This window comes from Triticum dicoccoides, chromosome 2B (genome assembly GCF_002162155.2).
Source record: "Triticum dicoccoides isolate Atlit2015 ecotype Zavitan chromosome 2B, WEW_v2.0, whole genome shotgun sequence".
NCBI classification, from domain to species: Eukaryota; Viridiplantae; Streptophyta; class Magnoliopsida; order Poales; family Poaceae; genus Triticum; species Triticum dicoccoides.
Window position 1 is genome coordinate 63,678,446 of NC_041383.1, and position 14,509 is coordinate 63,692,954.

The following is a 14,509-nucleotide window of genomic DNA, read 5'->3' on the forward strand; positions in this document are numbered from 1 at the left end:
GGGGGGGAGGGGTGCGCAGCTTCCCCTTGGCCCCTTCTCCTCTTCCTCCACTAGGCCCACTAAGGCCCATTAGGTCACCGGGGGGTTCCGGTAACCTCCCGGTACTCCGGTAAAATGCCGATTTCACCCGGAAAACTTCCGATGTCCAAACATAGGCTTCCAATATATCAATCTTTATGTCTCGACCATTTCGAGACTCCTCGTAATGTCCCCGATCTCATCCGGGACTCCGAACTCCTTCGGTACATCAAAACTTATAAACTCATAATAAACCTGTCATCGAAACCGTAAGCGTGCGGACCCTACGGGTTCGAGAACTATGTAGACATGACCGAGAACCGTTTCCGGTCAATAACCAATAGTGGAACCTGGATGCTCATATTGGATCCTACATATTCTACGAAGATCTTTATCAGTCAAACCGCATAACAACATACGTTGTTCCCTTTGTCATCGGTATGTTACTTGCCCGAGATTCGTTCGTCGGTATCCAATACCTAGTTCAATCTCGTTACCGGCAAGTCTCTTTACTCGTTACGTAATGCATCATTCCGTAACTAACTCATTAGCTACATTGCTTGCAAGGCTTATAGTGATGTGCATTACCGAGAGGGCCCAGAGATACCTCTCCGACAATCGGAGTGACAAAACCTAATCTCGAAATACGCCAACCCAACATGTACCTTCGGAGACACCTGTAGTATGCCTTTATAATCACCCAGTTACGTTGTGACGTTTGGTAGCACCCAAAGTGTTCCTCCGGTAAACGGGAGTTGCATAATCTCATAGTCATAGGAACATGTATAAGTCATGAAGAAAGCAATAGCAACATACTAAACGATCATGTGCTAGGCTAACGGAATGGGTCATGTCAATCACATCATTCTCCTAATGATGTGATCCCGTTAATCAAATGACAACTCATGTCTATGGCTAGGAAACTTAACCATCTTTGATTCAACGAGCTAGTCAAGTAGAGGCATACTAGTGACACTATGTTTGTCTATGTATTCACACATGTATTATGTTTCCGGTTAATACAATTCTAGCATGAATAATAAACATTTATCATGATATAAGGAAATAAATAATAACTTTATTATTGCCTCTAGGGAATATTTCCTTCACCTACGGGTTCGAAAGACATGCAAAAATAACCGAGACGCCTCTCCGGTCAATAACCAACAGCGGGATCTGGATACCCATGTTGGCTCCCACATACTCCTCGATGATCTCATCAGATGAACCACGATGTCGAGGATTCAATCAACCCCATATACAATTCCCTTTGTCAATCGGTACGTTACTTGCTCGAGACTCGATCATCGGTATCCCAATACCTCGTTTAATCTCGTTACCGGCAAGTCACTTTACTCGTACCGCAATGCATGATCCCGTGACCAGACACTTGGTCACATTGAGCTCATTATGATGATGCATTACCGAGTGGGCCCAGAGATACCTCTCCGTCATACGGAGTGACAAATCCCAGTCTCGATTCGTGCCAACCCAACAGACACTTTCGGAGATACCCGCAGTGCACCTTTATAGTCACCCAGTTACGTTGTGACGTTTGGCACACCCAAAGCACTCCTACGGTATCCGGGAGTTGCACAATCTCATGGTCTAAGGAAATGATACTTGACATTTGGAAAAGCTCTAGCTAAACGAACTACATGATCTTTGAGCTATGCTTAGGATTGGGTCTTGTCCATCACATCATTTTCCTAATGATGTGATCCCGTTATCCATGACATCCAATGCCCATAGTCAGGAAACCATGACTATCTGTTGATCAATGAGCTAGTCAACTAGAGGCTTACTAGGGACATGTTGTGGTCTATGTATTCACACGTGTATTATGATTTCCGGATAACACAGTTATAACATGAATAACAGACAATTATCATGAACAAAGAAATACAATAATAACCATTTTATTATTGCCTCTAGGGCATATTTCCAATAGTCTCCCACTTGCACTAGAGTCAATATTCTAGTTACATTGTGATGAATCGAACACCCATAGCTTTCTGGTGTCGATCATGTTTTGCTCTTGGGAGAGGTTTAGTCAACGGATCTGCTACATTCAGATATGTATGTACTTGACAAATATCTATGTCTCCATCTTGAACATTTTCATGTATGGAGTTGAAGCGACGCTTGATGTGCCTGGTCTTCTTGTGAAACCCGGGCTCCTTGGCAAGTGCAATAGCTCCAGTGTTGTCACAGAAGAGTGCGATCGGCCCCGACGCATTGGGTATGACTCCTAGGTCGGTGATGAGCTCCTTCACCCAGATTGCTTCATGCGCTGCCTCCGAGGCTGCCATGTACTCTGCTTCACATGTAGATCCCTCCACGACGCTTTTCTTGCAACTGCACCAGCTTACTGCTCCACCATTCAAAATATACATGTATCTGGTCTGTGACTTAGAGTCATCCAGATCTGCGTCGAAGCTAGCATCGACGTAACCCTTTACGACGAGCTCTTCGTCACCTCCATAAATGAGAAACATATCCTTAGTCCTTTTCAGGTACTTCAGGATGTTCTTGACCGCTGTCCAGTGTTCCTTGTCGGGATTACTTTGGTACCTTCCTACCAAACTTACGGCAAGGTTTACATCAGGTCTGATACACAACATGGCATACATAATAGACCCTATGGCTAAGGCATAGGGGATGACACTCATCTCTTCTTTATCTTCTGTCGTGGTCGGGCATTGAGTCGAGCTCAATCTCACACCTTGCAATACAGGCAAGAACCCTTTCTTGGACTGATCCATATTGAACTTCTTCAATATCTTATCAAGGTATGTGCTTTGTGAAAGACCTATGAGGCGTCTCGATCTATCCCTATAGATCTTGATGCCTAATATGTAAGCAGCTTCTCCAAGGTCCTTCATTGAAAAACACTTATTCAAGTAGGCCTTAATGTTGTCCAAAAGTTCTATATCATTTCCCATCAAAAGTATGTCATCTACATATAATATGAGAAATGCTACAGAGCTCCCACTCACTTTCTTGTAAACGCAGGCTTCTCCATAAGTCTGCATAAACCCAAACGCTTTGATCATCTCATCAAAGCGAATGTTCCAACTCCGAGATGCTTGCACCAGCCCATAAATGGATCGCCGGAGCTTGCATACCTTGTTAGCATTCTCAGGGTCGACAAAACCTTCCGGCTGCATCATATACAGTTCTTCCTTAAGATGTCCGTTAAGGAATGCCGTTTTGACATCCATCTGCCATATCTCATAATCATAGTATGCGGCAATTGGTAGCATGATTCGGACGGACTTCAGCTTCGCTACGGAGAGAAAGTCTCATCGGAGTCAACCCCTTGAAGTTGTCGACAACCCTTAGCGACAAGTCGAGCTTTATAGATGGTAACATTACCATACGCGTTCGTCTTCTTCTTAAAGATCCATTTGTTTTCTATCGCTCGCCGATCATCAGGCAAGTCTGTCAAAGTCCATACTTCGTTTTCATACATGGATCCTATCTCGGATTGCATGGCTTCAAGCCATTTGTTGGAATCTGGGCCCGCCATCGCTTCTTCATAGTTCGAAGGTTCACCGTTGTCTAACAACATGATTTCCAAGTCAGGGTTGCCGTACCACTCCGGTGCGGAATGTGTCCTTGTGGACCTTCGAAGTTCAGTAGGAGCTTGATCCGAAGTATCTTGATCATCATCATTAACCTCCTCTCTTGTCGGTGTAGGCACCACAGGAACATCTTCCTGAGTTGCGCTACTTACCGTTTCAAGAGGCAGTACTTCATCAAGCTCTACTTTCTTCCCACTTAATTCCTTCGAGAGAAACTCTTTCTCCAGAAAGGACCCGTTCTTGGCAACAAAGATCTTGCCTTTAGATCTTAGGTAGAAGGTATACCCAATGGTTTCCTTAGGGTATCCTATGAAGACGCATTTTTCCGACTTGGGTTTGAGCTTTTTAGGTTGAAGTTTCTTGACATAAGCATCGCATCCCCAAACTTTTAGAAACGACAGCTTAGGTTTCTTCCCAAACCATAATTCATATGGTGTCGTCTCAACGGATTTAGACGGTGCCCTATTTAAAGTGAATGTAGCTGTCTTTAGAGTGTATCCCCAAAATGATAGCGGTAAATCGGTAAGAGACATCATAGATCGCACCATATCCAATAAAGTGCGATTACGACGTTCAGACACACCGTTACGCTGAGGTGTTCTAGGCGGCGTGAGTTGTGAAACGATTCCACATTTCCTTAAGTGTGTACCAAATTTGTGACATAAATATTCTCCTCCACGATCTGATCGTAAGAATTTTATCTTTCGGTCACGCTGATTCTCTACCTCATTCTGAAATTCCTTGAACTTTTCAAAGGTCTCAGACTTGTGTTTCATTAAGTAGACATACCCATATCTACTCAAGTCGTCAGTGAGAGTGAGAACATAACGATATCCTCAGCGAGCCTCAACACTCATTGGACCGCACACATCAGTATGTATGATTTCCAACAAGTTGGTTGCTCGCTCCATTGTTCCGGAGAACAGAGTCTTGGTCATTTTGCCCATGAGGCATGGTTCACATGTGTCAAATGATTCATAATCGAGAGACTCTAAAAGTCCATCAGCATGGAGCTTCTTCATGCGCTTGACACCAATGTGACCAAGGCGGCAGTGCCACAAGTATGTGGGACTATCATTATCAACTTTACATCTTTTGGTATTCACACTATGAATATGTGTAACATTACGCTCGAGATTCATTAAGAATAAACCATTCACCAGCGGGGCATGACCATAAAACATATCTCTCATATAAATAGAACAACCATTATTCTCGGATTTAAATGAGTAGCCATCTCGAATGAAACGAGATCCTGATACAATGTTCATGCTCAAAGCTGGTTCTAAATAACAATTATTGAGGTTTAAAACTAATCCCGTAGGTAAATGTAGAGGTAGCGTGCCGACGGCGATCACATCGACCTTGGAACCATCCCTGGCGCGCATCGTCACCTTGTCCTTCGCCAGTCTCCGCTTATTCCGTAGCTCCTGCTTTGAGTTACAAATATGAGCAACCGCACCGGTATCAAATACCCAAGAGCTACTACGAGTACTGGTAAGGTACACATCAATTACATGTATATCACATATACCTTTGGTTTTGCCGGCCTTCTTGTCCGCTAAGTACTTGGGGCAGTTCCGCTTCCAGTGACCACTTCCCTTGCAATAAAAGCACTCAGTTTCAGGCTTGGGTCCATTGTTTGACTTATTCCCGGCAACTGGCTTACCGGGCGCGGCAACTCCCATGCCATCCTTCTTGAAGTTCTTCTTTCCCTTGCCTTTCTTGAACTTAATGGTTTCATTCACCGTCAACACTTGATGTTCCTTTTTGATCTCTACCTCCGCTGATTTAACATTGAATATACCTCAGGAATGGTCTTTTCCATCCCCTGCATATTGAAGTTCATCACAAAGCTCTTGTAGCTCGGTGGAGGCGACTGAAGGATTCTGTAAATGACCGCGTCATCCGGGAGATTAACTCCCAGCTGAGTCAAGCGGTTGTGCAACCCAGACATCTTGAGTATGTGCTCACTGACAGAACTATTTTCCTCCATCTTACAGCTGAAGAACTTGTCGGAGACTTCATATCTATCGACTCGGACATGAGATTGGAAAACCATTTTCAGCTCTTCGAACATCTCATATGCTCCGTGTTGCTCAAAATGCTTTTGGAGCCCCGGTTCTAAGCTGTAAAGCATGCCGCACTGAACGAGGGAGTAATCATCAGCACGAGACTGCCAAGCGTTCATAACGTCTTGGTTCTCTGGGATTGGTGCTTCACCTAGCGGTGCTTCTAGGACATAATCTTTCTTGGCAGCTATGAGGATGATCCTCAAGTTCCGGACCCAGTCCGTATAGTTGCTGCCATCATCTTTCAGCTTGGTTTTCTCTAGGAACGCGTTGACGTTGAGGGTAACGTGGGCCATTTGATCTACAAGACATATTGTAAATATTTTAGACTAAGTTCATGATAATTAAGTTCATCTAATCAAATTATTTAATGAACTCCCACTCAGATTAGACATCCCTCTAGTCATCTAAGTGAAACATGATCCGAGTCAACTAGGCCATGTCCAATCATCACGTGAGACGGACTAGTTGACGTCGGTGAACATCTCCATGTTGATCGTATCTTCTATACGACTCATGCTCAACCTTTCGGTCCTCCGTGTTCCGAGGCCATGTCTGTACATGCTAGGCTCGTCAAGTCAACCTAAGTGTATTGCGTGTGTAAATTTGGCTTACACCCGTTGTATTCGAACGTTAGGATCTATCACACCCGATCATCACGTGGTGCTTGAAAACAACGAACCTTCGCAACGGTGCACAGTTAGGGGGAACACATTCTAGAAATTATTATGAGGGATCATCTTATTTACTACCGTCGTTCTAAGTAAACAAGATGAAAAACATGATAAACATCATATGCAATCAAATAGTGACATGATATGGCCAATATCATATAGCTCCTTTGATCTCCATCTTCGGGGCTCCATGATCATCTTTGTCACCGGCATGACACCATGATCTCCATCATCATGATCTCCATCATCGTGTCTCCATGAAGTTGCTCGCCAACTATTACTTCTACTACTATGGCTAATGCGTTTAGCAATAAAGTAAAGTAACTTACATGGCGTTACTCAATGACACGCAGGTCATACAAAAATAAAGACAACTCCTATGGCTCCTACCGGTTGTCATACTCATCGACATGCAAGTTGTGATTCCTATTACAAGAACATGATCTCATACATCACATATATATCATTCATCATTCATCACAACTTTTGGCCATATCACATCACAAATCATATGCTGCAAAAACAAGTTAGACGTCCTCTAATTGTTGTTGCATGTTTTACGTGGCTGCAATTGGGTTCTAGCAAGAACGTTTTCTTACCTACATAAAAGCCACAACGTGATTTGCCTACTTCTATTTACCCTTCATAAGGACCCTTTTCATCGAATCCGCTCCAACTAAAGTGGGAGAGACAGACACCCGCTAGCCACCTTATGCAACTAGTGCATGTCAGTCGGTGGAACCTGTCTCACATAAGCGTACGTGTAAGGTCGGTCCGTGCTGCTTCATCCCACAATACCGCTGAAGCAAAATAAGACTAGTAGTGGCAAGAAAGTTGACAACATCTACGCCCACAACAAATTTGTGTTCTAGTCGCGCTAAGAGAACTACGCATAGACCTAGCTCATGATGCCACTGTTGGGGAACATTGCAGAAAATAAAAAAATTCTACGCTTTCACCAAGATCAATCTATGAGTTCATCTAGCAACGAGAGAAAGGAGTGCATCTACATACCCTTGTAGATCGCGAGCGGAAGCGTTCAAGAGAACAGGGTTGAGGGAGTCGTACTCGTCGTGATCCAAATCACCGATGATCCTAGTGCTGAACGGACATCACCTCCGCATTCAACACATGTACGGTTGAGGAAGACGTCTCCTCCTTCTTGATCCAGCAAGGGGAAAGGAGAGGTTGACGGAGATCCAGCAGCACGACGGCGTGGTGGTGGATGCAGCAGTGATCTCGGCAGAGCTTCGCCAAGCTTCTACGAGAGGGAGAGGTGTAGCAATGGGAGAGGGAGGCTCCAAGAGCATGGGTGCGGCTGCCCTCCCCCCTCTTTATATAGGCCCCCTAGGGGGGGCGCCGGCCCTAGGAGTTGCCATCTCCAAGGGGGGGGCAAGGGGGGTGGCTTGCCCCCCAAGGCAAGTGGAGGCGCCCCCCACCCTTGGGTTTCCAACCCTAGGCGCAGGGGGGCCCAGGGGGGAGGGGGGCGCACCAGCCCACCAGGGGCTGGTTCCCCTCCCCACTCCAGCCCACGGGACCCTCCGGGATAGGTGGCCCCACCTGGTGGACCCCCGGGACCCTTCCGGTGGTCCCGGTACAATACCGGTGACCCCCGAAACTTTCCCAATGGCCGAAACTGCACTTCCTATATATAGTTCTTCACCTGCGGACCATTCCGGAACTCCTCATGACGTCCGGGATCTCATCCGGGACTCTAAACAACTTTCGGGTTACTGCATACTTATATCTCTACAACCCTAGCGTCACCGAACCTTAAGTGTGTAGACCCTACGGGTTCGGAAGACATGCAGACATGACTGAGATGGCTCTCCGGTCAATAACCAACAGCAGGATCTAGATACCCATGTTGGCTCCCACATACTCCTCGATGATCTCATCGGATGAACCACGATGCCGAGGATTCAATCAACCTCGTATACAATTCCCTTTGTCAATCGGTATGTTACTTGCCCGAGACTCGATCGTCGGTATCCCAATACCTCGTTTAATCTCGTTACCGGCAAGTCACTTTACTTGTACCGTAATGCATGATCCCGTGACCAGACACTTGGTCACATTGAGCTCATTATGTTGACGCATTACCGAGTGGGCCCAGAGATACCTCTCCGTCATACGGAGTGACAAATCCCAGTCTCGATTCGTGCCAACCCAACAGACACTTTCGGAGATACCCGTAGTGCACCTTTATAGTCACCCAGTTACATTGTGACGTTTGGCACACCCAAAGCACTCCTACGGTATCCGGGAGTTGCACAATCTCATGGTATAAGGAAATGATACTTGACATTTGGAAAAGCTCTAGCTAAACGAACTACACGATCTTTGAGCTATGCTTAGGATTGGGTCTTGTCCATCACATCATTCTCCTAATGATGTGATCCCGTTATCAATGACATCCAATGCCCATAGTCAGGAAACCATGACTATCTGTTGATCAACGAGCTAGTCAACTAGAGGCTTACTAGGGACATGTTGTGGTCTATGTATTCACACGTGTATTACGATTTCCGAATAACACAGTTATAGCATGAATAACAGACAATTATCATGAACAAAGAAATACAATAATAACCATTTTATTATTGCCTCTAGGGCATATTTCCAACATGCTGTACACGATCTCCGCATCGCAGGCGACAGAGCTGGCAGTAGGGCTTGAGAAGAGCGGTCACAAGTTCGTGTGGGTGGTCCAGCCCGCCGCCGACGTGAACGACAGCGAGTCACTGCTGTTGGGCCTTTCGGACGGGTTCGCGGAGAGGATGGAGGTTGCCGGGTGCGGGCTGGTGGCGCGGTGTTGGGTGCCACAGGCGGAGGTCCTGGCGCACCCAGCCACATGTGCCTTCTTGATGCACTGAGGGTGGAACTTGGCACAGGAGAGCCTCGCCGCGGGCATGCCGATGGTCGGCTGGCCCCTCTCGGCGGAACAGTTCTACAATGCCAAGTTGCTAGTGGAAGAAATGGGGGTGTGCGTGGAGCTGGCGCGCAGCGATGTGACTTCCAGAGCCCTCGCTACAGTAGTGGAGGTGGTGCTAGTGTCATCGCAGGCAGCCCGCCATGGTGATGTGACCGTTGGCGTCATTCATTTCCTTTTGGTCTGGCTCACCCTCGAGTAATTCAAGTGGAGTTGTGACTCGATCTCACAAGGTTTGCCGTGGCCTGGCTCCTCCCCAAGGTCACAGATGGCAAGATATAAGTAGGCTCTAGGTGAAAGCCATGTTCTTTGGCGGGGTTCATTGCCAGCGATGTTGGCGCCCATGGGTGTCATACTCCTTGAGGCAATGTTGAAGAGTACTTCTTTCCATTGGGACATGACTAGATGGGGGTGATGTGGTGTTGGAGGTTGTTGGATTGGCCAAACCTATCCCGGGTTTCGGTGGGGTGATCATGAGCCGGGTTTACCAAATGCTTTTGGATCAACGGGGGCAGATGCATGCAGTCACTTTATTAATTAATCACAAATACCTTACAAAGTAGTACATCAGTAAGTCTGAAGCCACCATCTTGGCAACATTTGTTGCTACTTATATCCACTTGATTAAGGGGTGCCGATAGTCTAAGCCTAATACCAAACAGACCTCGCACCTAAGCCTCACATCTAAAACTGGAGGCCCCAACCAAGCCATATACCTGGTCTGAGGCACACACCAGTCCGACGCACTCTCAGAGGCCACCGCCGCCGTCTTCAACCGATCCATCTTCAGAGCAGATACTGACGCCACGACCTTGCCAGGTCTGCCATCAACGCCACCATGACGCCAGACAGTGCCATCCTCCTGCGCGAGTCCGTCTACACACATCGAACGCCGGGACTCCACTGTTCCACGCCGCCGAGATCCACAGTCGTCGATGCGTAAGATGAAACACCGCTCCACCAAAGATACTGTCTGCTAGTCCCTCGAGCCCATGCACACCTCCAAGACTGACGCCCCCAATTGGGAAACGATGCAAGAGCGCCGCCGTCACCCAATCTACCGACTAGGGTTTCCCCCGGAGGTGACAAATAGAGGTCTGGAACTTCTCCATGCTGATGTCTTCAAGAAGAGAACGACACAGAAGAGTGCCGCCATCGCCGACCTTGGCTCTAGCCGAGCGCAAGGTTTTCACCCAGATCTGTTCGAAGAACCTCCATCAGGTCTTGTGTACGGATCACCGCCATCTCCACGGGGGACTGGAAGTAGGATCCCGGCCTCCGTCACCTGACCAGCCAGCAGCCCGTGCGAGTAGCAGGGCCGCCCGCAAGCCCCAGCCGCGCCACCAAAGAGCCCTACACTAGACCCCACCACTGGCCCAGGAAAGGGCGACGCCACGTACGCCCAGCAGCCACCACCGCCAGCCCGTGCTGTCGCGCCGCCACGCCTCGCCGCCATCCCCGGGCAGTAGGAGAAGAAGGCCCCCCCGCCGGCTAGGCCGAGCGGGCTTTGCCCGGTGACCTGCGACGGCGGCGGCGAGGAGGGGAGGAGGAGGGAGGAGGAACAGGGGGTAGCAGCTCTGCCCCCCCAGCCGCCCGCGGGGACGGCGCGAGGAGATGAGATCTGCGCTGCTTTGGTTGATCTGAACGGGAGATCTGAGCTGCTTTGGTGAAGCTGCGCCTGCCTGAGTGCGCCGGTGTGTAGGCCTCTGAGGCTCGCGGCTGCCGCCACCCAGAGGAGCGCCTCGGGCAGACTTTGTCTTTTTTTTGAGAAACACTGCAGACTTTGTCTTTTTTTTTCTTGTTTACTAGTAATCTTGCACATGCAAATGCACGTCTCCACTAATATTACAAACATACGAGAGAATTAAAATACATAGAAAGAATTTTGTTTGCACCAGGTATTGGTTCAAGTTGATTGATCAGGACAGAGCATTGCATTGATAATACCCAACATAAAGTTCTTATCAATTGGGTAAATGCAAGAGAGCATAATAGTTGGTGCAACACTTGAATATACATAAAACCACTACTGGTGGAAAGCTCGCATACATGAAGCATAGAGCTTCGCCAGATAAACTTCCACGTGAAAATATAGCAACCCACAATTGCGATATCTCAACATATCACATTACAGACATGTAACACAACAGTCTAAGAAAAACTTGTAATTACGAGATACTTGTCATGAATAATTTCTCCCATCAACATCATCACAACTTAGCACAATTCATGTTCTTTTTTGCATAAGGTCGATCTTATTTCTTCTAACCTGTCAGCTATATGGATCTTGGAGCTGCAGGCAGATGGACACATCTCAGTTCAAAGCATGCTTGTAAGCCAAAATTATACCTAACGATATAATCTACACAAACCTAATGCTCAGGCATAAATACTAAACAATCAATGGCTTAACAGTTGATGGTGAAAGTACATTACAAGTTGAACTTCCAACAAATCCTAGCTATTAGTTTCCGTCCGCCAATAGTTTATTATCATATTAACCAAGGTTTGTGCTTCACTTATGGAGGTCTCCGGTAGAAACTATTTGTGCATAGAAGTGTCTTTCAAGCTAACAACATTTTAATTTAGGTTCCATTTTCATCCATCACTACACATTTTAATTTCTGTGTGCAGGAAAAAAAAACCTTGATGACGATGCTCAGTGCAAAAGAAGTCAACATCATCTAGGTTGACATTGACATACCGTTCATCCAAATCCTTGTCAAGATCAGTGCAAGCAGTTCAGACATAAGCTAGGAGATAGGAAAGACAATCCATCTGGTAAGTCATAGTAACTATGATGCAGAAGCCCTTACTATGTATTCAATCATAGTTTCAACTTCTAGATTGCACACTGACAATGGTTTCTTTCCCCGGAACCTGACAGTATCAGTATCTGTATCTATGAAAAGCATGGGTGCTCCATCTCCATATCCATGATGTTCCCTGGTAGAGTTAGTTCTTCATACCTGCAAGAAGCAACATTTTTAGATAAAAGTGATGCTGCTTTCTTATTCATATGACATATCATTCTCCATCAAACCATTTTGTACCCATTCTATGCTAGTTTTACAGATGTAAAGTGAAAAGATCTAACAAACAGAGTCAAACTTTTGAATATAACTTGACGACAATGGTACAATAGCAAGATGTTAAATATCGCATTTGGAGTGCTAACCAACTCCAAAAGGCAAGCAAGTCCGCCCGTTAAACATGACAGAATGTTAAGAAATGTTAATAGTTTTGGAAGGTGTTAAAATCCCCTCCTAACATACATTAAGTGCACGATTAATTAATCCAATCAATTAGCCGCTAAAAATCTGTACCACTTTGTCCTCACGAATATTCCACATGCGCAACCGCCGTGCCATCGCTCCTCTGCCCCGTGCTGCGTCCCAGGCCTCCGCTCCTCTGCCCCGTGCTCCTATAAACTATCAAAGGAATGAGAAGTTGACATAATATGGTTGGAACATATATAGTTGAGATTTCATTGGGCTACATTTTTGTGTGAATGCAAATGAGATCTAACATATTTATGGGAACGTTCGATCTTTTTTGCAACTGCAACTAAATAAACAAATTTAAACTAATACGTTTACAGGAACATTCAATCTTTTTAGACAATCCAACTAAAGCACATCATATCCAAATAGGAAGCACCCTAAAAAATACACTGTACAGAACCATCATATGAAAATCTCTAACTTGAGCTGAAAGGTCTAATGTCATGAGTGTACCAAGGAGAGCATTTATTTTCCAAGCAGAGAGGCTGCAGGGTGCCTTGTATGCATTCAACAAAAGAACAGTAGAAGATTTGTCTCAATAGGAAATATTTATCACCAATAAATCTTTTATTGGAGGGGTAAAAATTCTTAATACAGTGGGACACTCTAGAGAACTCCTGCCGATATACTTACGCCAAACTTGTAGCATGTAACACTCATTCAGTACTGTCCATTAGAAAGTATTGTTCTCTTTAAACTTTTCTTATGCTAAAAAATAGAAACTGCAGTTTTGCACAATGCACTACTTATCCTATATTCCGGTTCTGCTTGCGTGTGATGACGCAGTTACCTACAGGGCTGGTGTAGATTACTAACAGGGTGACATAGTTAACTGTAGAATCATGTTTCACTTTACTAAGTCTAATAGATCAGTACACAATTAGTGCTCACAGAAATCGATGGTGTTTCACCTAATAGATAGAATTTTTTAGGGCTATCAATAAAAAGTGGTTAAGATATAAACGCTCTTATATTTCTTTACAGATGGAGTATTTTATAAAGTTAACATACATTAGAACTATTGAAAATCGTCAGAATTCACAGGCATTGTTCTCAATTTCACTGTCAGAACTATTGTAGATGCCATTATTTTGTCAAATGGATTAATGTTTCTCAGCTATATCTAAATAATTTCATTCTGTCATATGCAAATTTCAGTTACAGAAAGCTGCAGGATATTTGGACAACCATGTACTGTATTTTGAAGATGAAGAAAAAAATAAGCTGCTAGCTCATGGGAAAGGATTTCGTTGAGCGCATCAACTCATGGCTTCGTGGGCCTAACGGAGCAAATATGAATTGAGTTTTGAATCATTTAATCAAATGATTATTAAGGCTGCTAAATGAATCATCAATGTACATCCTTCAATACAAAATGATAATCTTACATGGCAAGAACAAATACAAGTAAAATGGAAGATAACAAACTTTCTGGTTTCACTCATTTTCAGTTTAACAGTTTTCAAAATAACAAACATTCTGACTCATTTTCACACAAGTAAAGTGGAAGATAACAAACTTTCTGACTATGCCCATCAAGCCTAAAATAAATCCGATTACCATCATTTCACCACCACACAGTTTTCAAAAGGAGTAAAAGAAGCATCTTTTGCATAAGACAATTGTAAGCTAGATATTCAGATCTAGGAAGAGTTGCAAAATTCTCCCACTATAGTTATCCTTCCTAGCAACAAACAACAAACAAATACTTTACTACCATGGAATCACATTTTCAGGGGAAGCAACCAACAAAAGTTTACAAAGGGGCAGAGGAAGCACTCACTGACGATGGCTTGGGAAAGGCCTGTACGGCTGTACCATGGTCCTGCCGCCCATGATGAGGAGTTTCCCAAGTAGCCTATCGGCTTGCGAAATCATCATTAGTAGAGCGTCAGCCACACCCACACAGTTAACAAACATTGCTCGAGTAGAGATCAAATTG